The following is a 19742-nucleotide window of genomic DNA, read 5'->3' on the forward strand; positions in this document are numbered from 1 at the left end:
TTGTTATTAAAGGTCCTATAACTTTCTTAAGCGAATTTTCATCCTGCCAACAAAACTGAATGAGTTGTACAGCTTTGAAAATCAGTATTTTAAATGATTTTGTATCATTTTAATAGCTTTTCTCCTGGAAGGGCTATTTGACATATATTTCTGTAATATGACAAACAATGAAGTTCAACTTTTAGAGCTCAACCAATTTTAGTGACGCACGGAATTTTTCTTGCTTAAAATATCAATGTATCAAGAATATTTCATTCCCTTAAATGCGAGTAATAGACCCGAGGGACTGCATTTAAATTAATATAGTATAAAATTTTCAGTTTTACATTTATTGACTTAAATAGAATAAAATATTATTAGTTATGTTACTTGAAACAATTCCCACCTGAGAGTATATATCGATCTCTAACTGTTAAAACTATTTTGTTAGACCAACATTACAATGGCTATCCTGTACAGTTATTCTTTGCTTTTCAGGTCTTCTGCTCAAAACTCACGGTCAGTAGTTTTACCCTAAGGCAGACTCTTATATTACTTTTGAAAGATCCCGAGAATTTTCCACGGGTTCTTACTTTTGCTTCCAATCATTTTTTCCCTTTGGAAACAGAAGAGAGGGCGGACATGGAAGTAAAACGCATCTTTGAAGGAGGGAACAAATGTCTAAAGGCATTTCTTTGATGCGTTTGTTCGAGGTTTGGTCTGACGGCATTCGAATTTGTACCGGCAATGTCTGATACTTTTTTATTGTTTCATCAAAATATTTGAATGGCAGTGAGAATAGTGTTGAAATTTCCAAGGACATTCATTTTTTTGTTTTGAATATTTAAAAGTAGGAAGATTGAAAAGTGATTTTTTTTATTAAATTGCTTTATTATACGTATGTGTCTGAGAAACTTTATCATATTTAGTAATTTCGATCTAGTTTAGTTACATTAACGTCCCGTTTTTAAAGCAACACTAGGGCTATTTTGGGATGGACCTCGCAATTTTGAGCAGCGATTAGAAGACGAGGACGGCACCTAAGCTGCCACCCCACTCTTCACACCAGCGGGAGGACGTTTGGCCCCGATGGATTTAACGTGCAACAGGCCTCCTTACACGATGGTTCTGTGGTGGAATCGGGTCTCGAATCTGAAACCCTACGGCTCACGAGCCGAGACCTTGCCACCAGGCCACCAAGGGCCGTTTAGTTTCGATCTAATTTTGTTTTAAATTTATTAATAATAAAGAAGAATAAATGTGTATTGACGGAACATAGGATAGACCATTGCACATGAAACTGTCAAATTTGACATAGCCTTATACCTTACACATATATATCTTATACATATACTTTGTACATAGTCTTATACATATACCTTAGAGGTTGAGAATGTTAATTCCATTCGAGTGTTTTTTTTAATTTAATATTAAATTTTTAATTTTTTATAATTAATATTTTAATGTTTACACTATTTTAATGTTACAACTTTCAAAAAATATTGTAGCAAAAAGCAGTTATTGTATCATTGAAAAATGCAAAAAGAAAAGAAAAAAAATCTATACAGGCAATCTGTTTAAATGTACCAAGGTTTTTTTTTTCTTCTTCTTCCACAGAAAGTTTTCAGAATTTTGAAATTATTTTAAGAATACTTTTCTTTATTATTTAAAATAAAAACGATATTAATTTTGCAATTACACTTAAATCGTTCTCCTTGTTTCTTCTGATATTTAATCGCGTGTTTTGTTTCCGTTTTTGATAGTAAAGAAAGGAATATTCTATTTGTTATCTGTGTATTTTATAAGAAGAGTAAAAATGTAAAAATCAATATTGTGCAAATAATGAGACACCATGAGGTAAAAGCAGCTATGAATTGACGCAATGACGTCATACAACTTCAATCGAATAAGAAATTTTATGCAAACAATAAACAGAACAATTGTACGGCTTTTAAAACTGAAATCTTCATATTTGATTCGTTATATCTTTTGGCCGAATTATGAACTTAAAATTATACATGATATAATTCGAATTATATATAAGAAATATTTAGCCATTTACTATATGATTTTGAGACGCTAACTTAACCTGTAAAGAGCATTCCTAATACTGCATTTTATTTTCATGTAATTTCATTAAATGAAAGATGAAATAATATGAGTTATAATATAAGTTAAGGAAATTGAGCTTAAATTTAATCCAGGAACAAAATTCTCTCTTGAAAGTAGTATAATAAAATCCTTTTGGAACAATTCAGCTACTCTATAGTGTTTAGTTTATTTTTTCATCAACATATTAACAGATATATAAAAGGATTGAGTGCGCATGAAAACACTAGAAAGTAATCTTTTTAAAGCTATAATCTGTCTGTAAATTCTTCCAATGTTCGAAAAATGTTGAAACTTAAAATGCAAATAAACAAAAATGGTAAAAAATAAAAAATAAAGACAACGGTAAAAAAAAGCAAAATTCCTCCAAGTCATGCCAAATTTCTATAAAATGCCAATGCTTAAAAATACATATTTTATATTAGCAAAAAGAAACAAAAATAGTAGCAAAAAATTTTGAGAACAAGAAATTCAGCTTTTTCATGCAAGAAAGTTTCAAAACGATTTGTTTCAATATCCGTATGTTAAATTTTTCTAATACTTTTTCCTTTACGTGTTAATCGTAATATACTGTTCATACTGTTAATCGTATTCGATACCTTTCATAATTTTCACTAATATTTGGCAATTTCAAATAAACTTCTGGGTTCAGTCCAAAATTTCTGATATCTCACAAGCATTTATATGTTTATTTTTTTGCAGATATTAGCGTATTGGGTATTACAGTAAGTATTTTTACTTTACAAAATTATCTGTCCTCTCTTGCGGTTTAATTTTTCTTACATATGACTTCAGATAATAACTAAAAAGTTTTAATAATTCTACTAAAAAGATCTGGATTTAAAATTTCCTGCGTGACAATTTTTCTGAGAAATATTTCTTCTTAGTTTTAGTATCATTTGCTGTTAGAAATTTTATTATAAAAATTAAATAATGGTACAATATTTTCCAATAAAATTCTTTCCATTTAAGTAAAAAGTTAAAATTTTGACAATTTGATATCTGACATTATTCTGTCTTACGTCTTAATCTGTCTGGTCTTTGTTTTTCTTAATGATGTCTACAAAAAATTTCAGTTTTGTACTCATCATTAAGTAAGCTATATGTAAAAACTTTTTAGATTATTATTTTCACATAGAACCTTTTTTAAAGTTTACCCTAATAAAATTGTGTACGATGATATATTATTTGTAAGCAATAACAAAAATATGCAAATCGTTAATTATATACAGATTTTTGTTGCAACTGTATGAAATATGGCTTTCACATACCTGCATATTTTCTTCAACTATTATTGATTTTAAATTTGTACGCGAAAAATTGCTTAAAAACAAGATGCACAGTTTCAAAAATTCTATTCATGCTGTTATTGATTCTTCAGCAATGTTTTATTCCAAGAAGTTAAATCGATGATGTTCTATATTTTTCTTTTTATTCTAATCACAAGATGAAAGTTAAATTTAATCACTTTTTTTTAATTGGAAATATCTGCAAACGAGTAATTAATTTCTTCATTACTGGGGAATTCCACGAGGAATTCGATTATTTAGAGAAATTCATTAACGCAGACGATGTTTCAAAACTTTTAACAATAAAAAAAAACTTGAATTTTGACAATAGAATTTTTCTCTTTTTATCGGATAATGGCAACGTTTATTTTTTTACTTCTATTCTAAAGAATAGATTCGAATTTAAATTACAAGAATAAATTTAGAATAATTATACAGATATCAGTGAATGTTTTAGATGTTTTATTCACTTTATTCATTCTGTTTCGTCGATTTTATACCAATGATTTAAGATAACTATAAATAAGATTATACATTGGAAATTTTTTTATAAAGAGAAAAGAATTTTTGAAAATTTTGTTTAAGGATATCATGATTTAAAAATGAGATAACATAATGGATTTAAAAACTTTTTATTTTCAATTAAAAAATTGAAACCGTTCGCATAATACGAACATTTATAAGGTTGCATAATTTGTTAAAATATAATTAATTTTCTTAACTCTATGAACATGAGGGATAATTATTGAATGACTACATATTTATAAATCACTACTTTAGAATTTCAATATGGGAAGACTTTTTGTTTGTTACATTTCTGAACCAAAACTGTAACAAATAAATGTCTTTTTTTTTACGAAAATTTCTAAAAAAGTGAATTTTTTTGTTGGCCACCTCAAACAAAATTAAAAAAAAAAAAAAAAAAAAAAAAAAAAAACATTATTTTTTCTCTCTCTCTAGATTTTTTCCGAATTCATTTATTTCAAATCCGAATGTTTTTTAATGGCTGCAAAACATATGTTTTATTATCCGAATTATGCATGACAGTTGCTATTTTTTTTATTTTCATTACATTACAGGTAATATAAGAAATCCTTAAACATACAGGTTTAATTCTATTTTACTAATTCTTTTGATGGAAAAGGAACTAAATTGCCATCTCCATTATAACTATTACGTAATACAAAAATTTCTGAAGTTATAATAATTCGTAATTTTAATTCATTATAATTTTTTTGCACCACTTTCAACACTGTCATCTTAATTTACTGATTCTTTAATGTTTTGAAAATAAATTTACATGCTATTTTTTTACTTGGATTCAAAGACATTTATATAACGGTTGAGTGTAGGTTGTGGAATGTTAAAGCGGATCGATTTACCATTTGACATTTAATTAATGATTTTATAGAGTAATCTGTAAATTTTGACAAGAAAATTGAAAATTTTCATATTTCTTTTTTCGAAAAAATTTATTAATTCGCTTTTTTATTTGTACAATAAATTAATATAATTATGCATTTTTTTTAAGCAATTACGTTTTTTGAAAATAATTATAATAAATATACTAAACATTCGTTACGCTGAAATATTAAGCTGCGAGTATCACCTTGAGTGCTATTTTTTTAGAATCATTTCAGGAATTAAATAAAATGACACATCTGTATCTATTTTAATGAAATTTTAAGAATTCTTCAGTTTATGAACAGAATGTCTGAAGCTGACATAACAAAATTAAACATGGTAAAAACAACAAATGTTACATTGTAAAGTAAAGATTAATTCTATAAAAAATATTCTTTTTGGGATGAAGTAAATTAAAAGCGATAACAACAGAAAAACGAAACGTGTATTTTCTTATTCGGAATTATTGCAAAGGATTAGGTGAACCGTAATCCTTTAAAGAGTTACAGTTTTATTTAACTAAACTTTCCTGATTCGAATTGATTACTTTTTTGCTTTCCAAAACCTTTTTATTCACGCTCTGTTGCTTCCGACAATTTCTTAGAGTAAAATCCGGGCTGTTTGTCTCGTTAAATCATTGTCTATCTCGACTGACGGAGACAGAAGACCTATCCTGTCTTTTTTGAAGCTACAAACAAAGTTCAAATGTCCAAAAATGAAGCTTATCTGATATTTTCTGTGTGAAAGAGTTGATGAAGACGTTTTACCGTTGTAATTTAGAAACAAAATTAAAGGGATTGTTCATTCTTGAAGTGTAGATCGGAGAAGATGTCAGAGGAAACACTGGTGATGCTATGTAACGAATATATTTTATTATCGCGTTCGTTATCTATTTGGGAATTAAGGTTCCTTCGTTACCGGAAGAGAACTGTTTTCTATTTTTAGAAAATTTCTGAGACAAATGGAAACAAAATGTACCTTTTGTTTGAAAAAGTTTTTATTTGTGAAAAGTTTTAATATTTTTTTGGATTAAATAATTGAAAAAGCAGTAAAAAACTGATTATAATCTACATCAATTAGAAAACAAATCTTGAGATCCAAAATTTCCAAGATCTAATTTCTGAATTGCAGATCGACAGCCATTGTCTTAGTTTAAATAAAGATCAGACATCTTCCATCAAGTGAAATGGCGATCTTTTCACTAAAGCCTCATCTGATAATCCCCCTGTTGCGTCCGGCGGCGTTTCTTAATGAAAACCAGACAGGTCAAGGAGCTCGTTAATTCTGAATCCATCTCGGGTGACGAAGACGGAAGGCCTGTCTGAACTCTTTTGACCAAGTGCGGTTGTCTAGGAATTCAATTTGCAGTCAAGCATTCCATTTGCTTTGTAAGAGGAGGGAATAACGATGTTACAAGTAGAGTGTGAAACTTGTTGACTTTTGAAGAGAAGTTTAGTAATGGGACAGCGGAAATGTTGATATTCATTGATGTGGAAAGTTGGAACAGGATTGTCATGGATGCTATCTTTATGAGTAGAGAGTTATTTTTTGATTCAGAGAGTGAGTCAAGAAAGATACGGTTTGGCCATCTCTGTTAATAATAAAAACGAAAGATTTATATCTTTTAGAATACTATGAGACAGGCTATCAGTGTTAGAGCTAACACATTTGGTACACATTACTCAGAGAGTGGTAATAAGCCATTTAGAGTTGGTTTTTTTTAAATGTTAGAATTTGAACGAACAACTTTTAGATTAAAATAAGGCACAGTTTTATTTTTAATTAATTTTTTCGTATATTTCACCATGTTATCTTATATATTGAAAATAGCAGTCTTGATAATATGAAAAAATAATTTATCTCATATTTCATGATGATACTATTTGGAAACATTAATCACTTTAATTAATTATTATGATATGTAGAAACGTAAAATACGGCAAGGATTACACTGCCTTATTTGTAATAGATTAATTGTTTGTAAAGTATTATCAAATGTAGGCTAATAGTTACGAAATGTCTTATTAGCGTAAGATATTTGTCAATTAATTGCTTTAATGCGGTAAATATACAAGCACCAGAACAACTAATATATATTTTTGATGCATTTTTCTGACCGATTGAAATTAAAATCTAACAGAGAATTGCCTTTGTAGTCATACAAAATCGCATACTGAAATTTATGTATTTTAATGATTGAGTGTTTAAATTATAGTGTTTACAAGCTTGAGAAAATGTAGAATGACAGCTGGCTAACTTAATGATGAATTTATTTTTAAAACTGATAGATATTTACAGTTTAGATTTTAAATCTTTGCACTAAATTTTATACATCTTGCTCTTTCCGTTTTGTTGTTATCGTGTTATCTTATATACGGAAAGATCGACAGATATACTTCCTTTGAGTGGATTTAATAAATATTTGAGAGAAATCTATACATTTTGTATAAAGACCATATTCCAAATTTCATCCATCTAGCTCAAAGCGATTTTAATTCCACAGCTATATAAACAAAGTTCTAAAAACGTGTTTGGGCCGTGGTGGCCTGGTGAGAAGATTTCGGCTGAAGAACCGCAGGGTATCATGTTCGAGACCCGATTCCACTGAAGAACCATCGTGTATGCGGGTTTGGTGCAAGTTAAATTCGTCCGAGCCAAACGTCCTCCCGCTAGTGTGACATTGTGTGGAGAGGAGGGTGCCAGTTCAGGTGTCGTCCTCGTCATCTGACCGCGGTTCAAAACTAAGAGGTCCGTTCCTAAATAGCCGTAGTGTTGCTTTAAAACGAGACGTTAATATAACTAAACTAAACGAAGCTACCGGCGTCTTGGCATAGGGGTAGTGTTTCTCCCACGTGATCTGGGCGTCCCGGATTCGAATCCCGGGTCGGGCATGGTTGTTCTTCATCTGTGTTCTATCTGTAAGGTATGTGAATGTGCCTTTCCCCCCTGTAAAAAGGGGTTGTGCAAGTGAATGCGTGTGAGTTTCATGAGCTAGAAGGCAGACTTCTGCCCTCGGGTGCTCAGGGGTCTTTACCCTCAGAAGCTACTGCAACCCCTTTCCGTGGTAACGCGGACACGACATCATCATTAATATCATTTAACTAAACCAAAAATGTGTTTATCTTATTTAATGAATTCTGAGATATTTGCATACATGAAAATCTCTACTATTTGGCGATTACAAAATTTATCCCCTTTTATGAAGGCAAGAAAGTAAAAAAAAAAAAAGGAATGAAATTTTTTTTTTATAATAAATGAGTAAAATGAATTTTATTGGAAATTTAAAAATCTCATTGAATAAGAAATACATTGGTTGCTTATTCGGTTCTTTTTAACTACTGCTAAAAAGAACCGAAAATAGAACATTCTAGCTTCGTACGCTGTGAAATTTATTAATATCGCTTCTTTTCTTCATTTCTGAAATCTTCCCCCCCCCACACACAATTAGCACATCTTTCTTGAATTACAATTTCGGAAAAGCAGTCTTCTGCAGCGAATGACATTCGTTAACTTTTGGTCCTGATTGATGTCTATTATATACTACTTTAATTCATAAAGATGATTAAAATTATATTTTAAATTGAACTGTTGTAACCTCTCAGATAAATTTGAAATCTTCGTTATTTTTTCCGCGCTCTGTTTGATGTAATAACTTTCCAGCGATTCCATTACCAGTTAGCTTCGTGAAACTGTTAATGGAAATCTATTGTTAAATCTGTTACTAAATCTTTAATCCAACGGAGTATTATATTCCACGTTATAATTTTATCTATGACTATTAAATTTTGTTAGTTTTATATGGACCATTTTTTTGCGCCAGGGAATTTTTTACTTAATAATCAATTCATTACTTTATATAGATATTTGGGTTGAAAGAAATGAAAGTAATATTTGGAAGAAATAAACATTTTAGTTTATCAGTCCTGTGGTATTTATGTGCTGATCCATCACATATGTTATAATAACTAATAAAAATAATTTTTCCGCTAAAATGGAAGATTACTTTTATTACATCAGAAACAGATAGCCTTTAGTAAATTATAAGAAATTCTCTTCTTTTCGTTTATTCTCAAATATTCATTATAGTATTATTATTCATTATTCTCAAACGAGGACAGAGAAGTTTAATGAATTTCAGCAAATCATTTGTCAATTCTATTAATATATGCCATTAGCAGTAAGTGCCTTTTTAATTGTGTCTACATATTGTTACGAACCTCTGATGCTGCTTCCCAGCATAGTTGGTTCCGTAGGCGGTCCCAGAGCTTGGCGACAAACTTGGCAACCATTTGGCGACTTGGCGACGAATTTGGTGACTTTGGCGCCAAAATAGATTATACCCGAAACATCGAGAATTTTCCCCAACTGTCCAGTAGGTACCGATTTACGCCTCGAACGTTCCTGATTGGTTGAGAGACTTCTAGCCCCGCCTCCTGAGACCTATAAAAGGAAGCAGCCGCAGCTGCCAGGGAGTCGTGAACCAGTGGAGTCGACGGTGAAGAACTGGTCTTCCAGGGATAAGCGGAGCAGCGATGGATTCGAGCTGCTGTTGTATGCTGCACGTCTCGGCTGAAGATAATCGTCTCCTGTGCTGTATATAGTTGTCATCTTTGTGCTGTCTTGAGTGTCTTCGTGTAAATAAACGTCGTTGTTGTTTTTTTCACTCAACAGCCGCCTGCTGATTGAGTGTTCTTCACACCATATAACTCCCACTATCCAAATGAACCTCGGAAATTTCGTAACAATATTTTTGAAATTCTGGATCATTTATAAATTTTGATTCAATTAAAAAATAACAGTTCAATCGTTTCAGACTTCGTTATATCTTGGGTAAAAATGTGTTGACTAGATGATATAACGTTACATTAATTCGCAAAACGCAAGCCATGGCGTTGTTTAGAGAAGAAGATATACCATTAAGGTAGATAACGATATTCAGAAAACTAAAATCTGAAATAAAAGCTTTGAATTCACACTGCATATGTCACTAAATAATTAATTCACTTACAGGCATTGGTAATCGCAAACTGACTACTCTGACCCACCACTAAGACACACGGAAAAACTTGAATATCGGTGGCATCACTGGCGGGAACCGTGGTTGAGTCTAAGGGCTATCTCTGCCCACGGTACAACCTTTTCCCTAAGGAAGTGCGTCTCGTCTTCGATGGGAGGAGACAGATTCCCAATGTTTCATGTGTCCACAGGAGTGGCGAGAACCAACTACCATACAGGAAGCTTTTCATCCTCAATTACGAGGTCCCCCCTTCCTCTTGGGATTACAAATAATGATTGTTAGAAAATTTCGGTATTAAGGTTCTAAATTCCAAATTTTTTTTGTCTCCCTTACCTTATTGAAAAATGATGCAATGCAATTTGAACCTGCTATTGTGCGTCATTAGTTTGGGTAAATCACTTCACTTGACATTAAACATATAACTATTTAATCGGTATCGTTTCTGCCATTTATTTTACCCGATAATCGTAGCTAATATGCAAATATAAGAATCAAGACATGATATAAATACGTGTGATTATGTTTGTAGTGGTTCTGTGCTAGTCTCGGGTTCTGTAATGACAGTCTACGTATTTATAAGTTTTTCCATCCTATCTGTAAATAGTTCGTCATATGTTTAATTTTATTTCCTCTTAATAAATTGTTTTTAAATTAAACCTTTCCTTTTGTAGGACCCAATCTTTGGAGACTTTTTATTTGTCATCATTTTCACTTCAGTATTCTAATACCAAACGGCTGAATCCCCAGCCGTTATATAAGATATTACTTCAACAATGGTAAATCGGAAGAAAAAGTTACGCAATGACTTTACAAGTGCAGATGTAAAAAATCAGAAATTCCTTTGTAAGTCAGAATTTATGTTTGCATTACAATAACAATTAAAGGAAGGTATTATAAAGAAAAACAATTAAATATAATCTTTTGTATTTTATTCCAGTGAACGACACGTAAGTGTGCATTTCTTTGGTTAAAAAAAGTTCGAAGCAGACTGAGTGGGTATGAAAATACCAAACATTTAGAAACTCTTAGCATGATAAAAACAATGGGGTGAAAAAAAAGAAAAAAAAGAAGAGAATAAAACGAAAGGAAAAATCACACAACAACAACTTGAAATAAACAGAAAGCTCTTTGAGTCCTTACCAAACTTTTGTGAAATGTCTATGCCTTCGAGACACTTTTTATTTAAAGAAAAAAGAAAAGAAAAGTAGTAACGATAGCTCCTTTCAGAACACAAATTCCTTACTTTTCAGTTATTTTTCTTTTTATTACTTTTCTTTTTCGTCGTTTTGATCCAAGAATTTTGGAACAAAGGAAATATATCAGTGAGTTCAATAAGCCATTTCCATTTTTAAATTGCTACGTAATCTAAGAATGTTTCTTCCTTTTCTTTGCATGTAAAAGATATTGTTTTCATGTAATTGTTCAGTAGATAGAGCTTTTTAAGAATAAAATTTACAAATGTTTTCACGTTTTACAATAAAGAAACTGTTGAAAATAATCAATCAAATAATCAGCTGAAAATAATCAACTTTCCGCTATCTCTATGTAATTCAAGATGTAAAACTCTTTAAAGAGAAAATTTTGTTCTCGAACTTTTAAAGTTTCGATGTCTCAAAATAATATATAACTATTCATGTTTTACTATTAATAAGTTAATTCGAAGAAGAAAAAAATATTGCGATATTAGATATTTACAGTTACAACTAACAAAGCCTATAAAAAAGATTAAAATTCTTTCTTCAGGGAATACATTTTTTGAATAAAATGTTACAAGAAAAAACATCAAAAATATAAAAAAATATAAGACTTTTTCTGCATAAATACTTTTATTTTTATAACTGAAGTGAAATATATTCTTTACAAATCCACAAAATTGAATTCCTGTAATGGCTAGCATCTTTGCTAAAAAGTAAGATTTATAGCTATTCTAAATGGATTTCTGATTAACGACTTCCGATTATGCCGAGTATTTGACGACTTGGAATAAATTTGTATTTTTTGTGAAGAGAAAAAACAAATGTAGATTTTTAAAAAAAATATATAGATTTTAAAAAATACAAAAATTATGGCTCTATTTTTATTAAGATTCGAGATCTATGGAACTTTCTAGAAATTTACATGCCCACTTTGAGAAACTATAAAAGATGAGGCGCTCACACGAGGTGTCAATACTTCCATTTGAGTGTTGATCGTGGTATAAGCTCTAAATTCTGTTCTTTATGTTTTCACTATAAATAAATTTTCTAAAAATATATTTATATATCTCCTTTTTTAACTAAATCTTAGCGTCATTTCTACAACATTAATAACCTTACGAAATAGTATTAAATTTCCTTCTTACTTTTCCAGTTTTTTTATTTAAATTTTTTTTATCGAAAGGCTCAATCTTGATCGTGCTAATATCTTCTTTGAGTGATTAATCCTCTAAAAGTCACAACATTTAATAGATACACATTATAATACAGTGGCTGAATTATAATTCTTTTTGTAACAGCTCGCCATATGTGGCACTTCACAAAATTTCAATTGCATCTTACAAAATTAAAACTCAATTTTTCAAAAGAAAAACTAAGTATTTTGAGCTTTTAAGATGGCATCAAATTGGTGAGCATTTTAACAATTGGCAAACATGTATATTTAATAATTAACAATGGGTGATAACGATTGGATAGAAAAAATCATTCATGCAAACGATATTTTCCATGTTTTTAACAGATAACCATAAACGTTATGCTTGATTTTGGAAACATTCTTTCCTTGAAGCTGAAAGAGAAAACAGAAATCATTTATTACTTTTTAATAAATACAAACTTACAAAATATTAATGTTTCACTGGAACTGATAGTATCCCATTGGAACTGATAGTCCCCCATTGGAACTGATAGTAAAAAAAAAAATATTGTTTAAATACCTTATTAGCGTAAGATATAGCAAGTTTAAGTTGCTATTCGATAATTTTAAAGGAAAAAAAATATGATGAAGATATCGGAACAATGTTCAGGGTATTTTGTGGTAAAAGGCCATGGAACAAAATCCTTAATATTTCTTTAAAAACTATCTTTAATAAATAAACAATCATTTAAATGTTCAAATATCGTGTAAAAAATTGAAATACTTTTTGAATATGGAAAATAAATTCAAATATAGCTCTTAATTTAATTTGATTGGAATGTAAGCAGACCTTCTGAAAATAAAAAATAAATAAAATGGAAAAAAAACACACCCCTAAGAATATGGGGGGGAGCGAGTTTCTCTTTGTTCTTTCCTGGAAATTTCTCATTTTTCACTAAATTGCCTCTTCCGACCCCTTCCTAACATTTATTTTGTTTTCCTTTTTTTTTCTTTGGGGGAGGAGGGTTCTCTTATTCTCTACTCAAAATTCATGTTCAATACTTTTACCATAAAATAGTCTTTTATATGGCATTTGAAAAGTTCGAAAATTTTCTCCCGGATTTTTGCTTTCGGCTCCAAATTATTCTTTCCTTTCTGAAACGGAAGAGAAAAAGGTCACAAAAATAAGATGCGACATTGGATAATAGAATTTCTGTGTCTTAAGGTATTTTGTTGATGCATCTGCTCGATGTTTGCTTTGATGGCATATGCAACTTCTTGCCCTGTTGTTGAATAGTTCCTATTGTTTCATCTGAATGTTTGTAGTAAGCATATTGCTAAGCTTTTTCTAATAAAATGTTTCATTTTCTTTGTCAGTCGTGTTGGAGAGGAAAAATTGAAAATAAAAATTTTGCTGTGTAATTTCATTTCTTTTATATTAGTTTATTTTCAGTAATATTTTCAGATTTCAAAGAAATTTCGCAAAAATTCCATTCAATTCATATAAAATGTATATTGCATATAGGCAAGTTGGCAAGCAAAGGACAATTTAAATTTCTTAAAAGGCTATTTTATTTTTAGACTAGCCACCTTTGGCGACCAGCCGGTTCTCCAATCCTAATGTTCGTTAAAATTTTAATAATTAAATATTTTATGCAATTCCAACTTTAATAGATTCTTCAGCAAAATATTTTAAAACTTCAAATTTTGATAGTCATATAATTTACTCATAATATTATAAAGGCCTTCAGTCATAACGTGATATGTATCTCTCTAATTTTCTGTTACCCCTCGTAGAATTTATGCTTTAAATTAAAGTGTAAATGATTAATCTGCAATTAATATAATAATATTTTTTACTGAAACAAAGCATTTTTTTTAATAATATGATTACTGATAATAGAGTCACTGAGCGTTTAAATTTTATGGGCACTAAAGAATATCTTTCTTAATTTATGTAATATCTCAAGAATTTGTCAACAAAATTTTCTCAGATTCATCATGAACAGATCGATTCATTAACAATGTTTAATTTTAAATGCATCAAACACTAAGAAAATAAAATGAATCGTTTAAAATAATCGGTCTAAAACAGGTTTAAAAAAACTACTTAAAAAACGATGTACTTAAAACTATAGGCATATACAAAAAATATATAACTAACATAAATACAATTTAATTACAAAAGCATGTAACTAACCTAAAAATAATTTAAATCATTGAAAACAGGTTAAAAAAAACTACTTAAAAAAACGATGTACTTAAAACTATAAGCATATACAAAAAATATATAACTAACATAAATACAATTTGCTTACAAAAGCATGCAACTAACCTAAAAATAATTTAAATCATCCGTTGATAGTGGTTGCCATGACAACAATCAGAACAATGCGCATGCGTGAATTTTCTTCGCCAGTTAAGTAACGCAAATGAGTGAATTTTTCTACGCCAGTTGGGGTAACGCTATGCAGATTAGACATTTTTAATTTCCTTTATTCTGTGTTATTTTAATTCAAAAGTACTTCAGAATGAATCTGAAACTTGGATTAATTAACAATGTTTAATTTTAAATGCATAAAACATTAAGAAAATAAACAGAATCGTTTGAAATAATCCGCCGAAAAATGTTAACCCTAGCCTCATTACTGTTGGGAGAAAAAAAGAAACTGAAGCCTTACTCATTTGGCGGTGGGGAAAATGGAAGATTATTTTGGTGGAAAAGTTGGCGGTGGGGAAAATGGAAGATTTTTTTGGCGGGAAAGTTAGTTTTTAATTAATAATTAAAATTTAATAAAAGGGACCCCAGGTGCACATTCCCGACCTCTAAGGTATCCATGTACCAAATTTGATAGCTGTATGTCAAATGACCTGGCCTGTAGAGCGCCAACACACACACACACACACACACACACACACACACACACACACACACACACACACACACACACACACACACACACACACACACACACACACACACACACACACTTTGAGCTTTATTATAAGTATATATAGATTATTATAACAGATAATTCAGGCCATGTTATAATATGTACTGAAAAGATACATACTTGTGATAAAATGATATCGAAACTTTTAAAAATGAATAATGCAAAAAGTTATGAATTTGATGAATTCATTTAATGTTAGTAAGAGAGAGAGAGAGAGAGAGAGAGTTATATTTAGCTTCTGTAAATGAATTTATTCTCACATTACAAGTTTTAAATAATAAAAATTTTAATTTCAGTACTTTTTTCATGTTTTTCATTTAATATTTACTCCTATATTTTAAAAAGGTTGAGGGTATTGCATGGTATCAGTGTTAAAAAATTAGATAAAAAGAAAATAGTCAAATGTGTTAGAAAATTAGATAAAAAATTATTAAAATCCTGAAAATAAGTTTGTAACCTTATTGATACCCAACCCTAACCTTACGGGGAGAAAATCTTTTAACGGGGTCAAAGAAATAAATTTACAAAAAGGAGGCCACTCAAACGTATGTTTTAAAATACTTCTCAATGTCCAGTATAAAAGAATTTCGTATGTTCGGTATTTAACTTTGGTTTCATAACATATTATTAAAAAGTATTTACTTAAATACCCAGATATATCTTCACGAATGTTCATTTTTTCGAAATGATGGCGAGATTTTAAAATTTAATGTGTAATTTACTGCTAAGCAAATTGTGAAACATTTTCTTTAGCTACATGTATTGGTTTATATTTATTTCAATAGAGCTTTTTAAGACCATAGATAATAAAGTAAAACTAATCAACTATCAATAATTTCAGCACAAATATTAGATAATAGCCGACTTTGACGATTGGATGGTTATCCAGCAGTAACGATATTGAATATTTTACTGTAACATATTATGCAGCATGATCTTAATTATTTCCTTAGAAAAATATTTTTGCCCTTCGGATTTTGATAGTAAAGAAATTCATATTATTTTAGAAGCCTCATTCCATTCTGTTCAATAAACTATACATTATTTAAAAAAAATTGTAAAATATTTTTATGCGCCTTATTACAGTAAAATTTTTCACAATGTTTAATAAAAGGAAGAACTTTTAAAAATGTTTTTGCCATTGTTTGATTCTCAATTTGAATTTAATTCTTAGAGCAGAGTTAAATTTAAATTGAGAATCAGAGTTTAGCTTATACTGAAACACTTAGTTAAATACATGGCTTATATTGAAATCTATTCAATATTGAAAAATAAGCCGAATCTTCATATCTTGATCATTAACTATAAAAAACAAAAGTCATCATGTGATGTATCGAAAGAGAAAAAAAAATGAAAGCCATTTGAGTATCGCTTTTGACAATAAAATGTACTTAAAATATTTTTTTTAAATAAGTAAAATTGGAAAGGAATTATTTCATTGAAAATATCATCTTTAGAATGTTGTAAAAATCATTTTTGAGCTGATCATCATTTAATTTTTAAAAAATCATTTTTGTGAAAAATTCTCGTAATAAACATTGAAATTCCACTTAATTGTTAAGTAACTGGAAATTCCTCTGAGATTCTTATTTCCACTATCGATTGTGCTGATTTGATGGCTCTAGATTTAGCGCTTTGGCTTGTGGAGAACTAACACATACACAAACATTTATTTTTATTATTCAGAGAGACAGAGAGACAAAGAAATTAAGAAAGCAGGTCATTTCTCTCAATTTTAATACACGATGAAACTGAATTTCATCGTGTAATTGTAGAGTAATCTGAAACATTCTAAACCATTCATGAGAAAAATATAACAAAGCCTTATAAAATAATTATTGCTATAAAACAAATGATTTCCGAAAGCACAACATCAAATACTTTAAAAAAGTGACCATATAAAACTACAAAAATGAAAAGTTACGATATGACACTGTGGGTATAAATGAAGACTTTATTCAAAGTATACACCATAGGCCTGAGCACAACGATCCCATTGATTAACGAGCCGAAGGATTCCTTGTCCCCAGAATTCCTGTTGCCGTGGCGAGACCCAGTCCTTCACAGCGTTCTTGAGTTCGCCATCCGAGTTAAAGCGTTCCCTTTCAGATGTGTTTTCAGAACATTTAACTCCGATGTGTACTGTGAGACATTCCGAAGACTATGCAGGTCCATCAAGAACAAAAGACCGGGACTACTCAAGGAAGGTGTGGTTCTGCTCCATGACAACGCGCGTCCACACGTCTCCAGCGACACACATGCGGAACTGACCAAGTTAAAGTGGGAGCAGCTCGACCATCTGCCCTACAGCCCGGACATGGCTCCCTGAGAGTTTCATGTGTTTTGTTCCCTGAAATAAAACGGAAACGGAAGCGCATGAACTCGAAACGGCGAATTCAAGAACGCTGTGAAGGACTGGGTTTCGTAACGGCCACAAGAATTCTGGGAACAAGGAATCCTTCGGCCCGTTAATCAGTGGGTTCTTTGTGCTCAGGCCTATGCTGTATACTTTGAATAAAATCTTCATTTATACCCACAGTGTTATTTCATATCTTTTCATTTGAACACCCCTCGTATAAGCATAAAAATAAACTACTAAAAACCATAAAATATAAAATATTTTTATCTTATGCGAAAAATGGCTAAAATATGAATTCCATTAAATCTGCTAACCGATGCAAATGCAGAACGATTTTAAGAAAGAGAAATGTTATATCTGATTCCAGTTTTAGTAGAACAAAAATTTGATGGAAAATTGCATATAATAAAGATAAATTTGATCTAATATATTATATTTATGTATTTATATTTCATTCTATTTCTTTAAACGTTCAAAATGATCTTTCATTATTTGATGAATGGAAGAAAATTTCTTTAATAAGGAACTCTTTATTCAAAACATCTTAAAAACGAATAAATGAAATATCTTTCAGAATTCCGTAATTTAAAAGCATAACATGAAATAAGAATGAAATGGAAATCACTTCCTCTCAGAGAAATGCTTCAGATATCTTATTTAATATATGGCTTTTGAAATTTTATGCATACCCCTTTAAAGAATTATTCAATATTTTTAAGACCAATAAAAATGATTGAATATGGCCTTGGGATTTTCAATAACATCTTAAAACGAAATTTTTATCTCACAATTACATGGGGTATTGAAATGAAAACTTACGAACGACACTGTGGGTATAAATGAAGATTTTATTCAATGATTCCATTGATTAACGAGTCGAAGAATTCCTTGTTCCCAGAATTCCTGTGGACGTGACGAGAGCCAGTCCTTCAAAGTAGCCTTGAGTTCACCGTCTGGGTTTAAGCGCTTCCCTTTCAGATGTTTTTTTAAGAGACCAAACACATGAAAATCGCAGGGCGATATGTCCAGGCTGTAGCGCAGATGGTAGAGCTGCTTCCACTTCCGATTTTATCACTACAGTTATTAGAAGCGATACTACTGGCAAATATGCACGAAAAATAATCCAAAACAAAACATTAAATATTAAATTTTTGACTCTAAATTTTAAGATTCGTATGTAGAATTGCATATAATTTTTATTACTATTTTCTGTTTGAAAAACTTATTACTGCAGATGCGATAGATTTGTCTAGGTGTCTAGGATCATGTCTTGACACGTACCTGAAAACCCGTTTCGAGATGTCTCCTTTAAATACTCAGCATTTCTCCGTTTTTTTTTTTTTTTTTTTTTTTACTACTCCTCCACTTTTAAAAGAATGATTTTATTTTTGCATATTTGCATATATTTCAGTGCGCTGTTTTAAATCATGGTCAATATTTTTACTATAAATCAGCGTTTTATATTATTTTTTAATGATATTTGAATTTTTCCTTTCCTTTTAGAAACCGGAAGAGACGAAGAATCTAAGGAAGTTTAAATTTACTTTGAACAATAAAAATTCGGAGTCAGTTCTATGACATTTCTTTGATGCGTCTGCACAATCTATATTCTGATGGCATCTATGATTTCCCGTCTCGATTTTGGATATATCCTATTGTTTCATTTAGATGTTTGAAAAACTGTTCAGGAGATTGCTGAGTTCTTTCAGAAAGAAAGCTTTTGTCTTGTTTCTAGTTGTACAGGGCAAAAGAAATTGAAAAAGTTTCTCCACTGAAGTATCCTATGCGTACTTGCCTTCATAGATATTTTTACCGATTTTTATTAAATTCATATTCGATTTCTTTTATCTGTAAGGATGCTGGGAAAGTTATAAAATTTCAATTTCTGGGATTGTTTAACAAAAATATGGATTGCAATGAAGTGATTAATAGACATTGAATGTGAACTCCACCGATTCTGAACCGCCCCAAATGTCTGGTTAAGGAAACAACAAGAAACTCGTCTGGATATCAACGCGGAAGTGCTCTTCTTTTTCATAAGTGTATTTGCTACATGAGTGTAAGTGAGGCTCCTGCTTTTTTCGTAAGATACGCTCGAACATTTGAGTTTGGGTATCAGGAGGGTTTTATGGAAATTCTCAAGAGACATTAGAACTTTTATTTACTTAGTAGCTATCATCTAGAGTGTTTTCTTTTATATTATACTTTTAAGGACATGGTTCTTTTTACTGATTGTGAGGGAGGAGGGTTTATCTTCGAAAGAGGCTTTGAGACTTCCTGTATTTTGAGATACCCGAGCT

The sequence above is a fragment of the Argiope bruennichi genome, chromosome 5 (genome assembly GCF_947563725.1).
Source record: "Argiope bruennichi chromosome 5, qqArgBrue1.1, whole genome shotgun sequence".
Taxonomy (NCBI): Eukaryota; Metazoa; Arthropoda; class Arachnida; order Araneae; family Araneidae; genus Argiope; species Argiope bruennichi.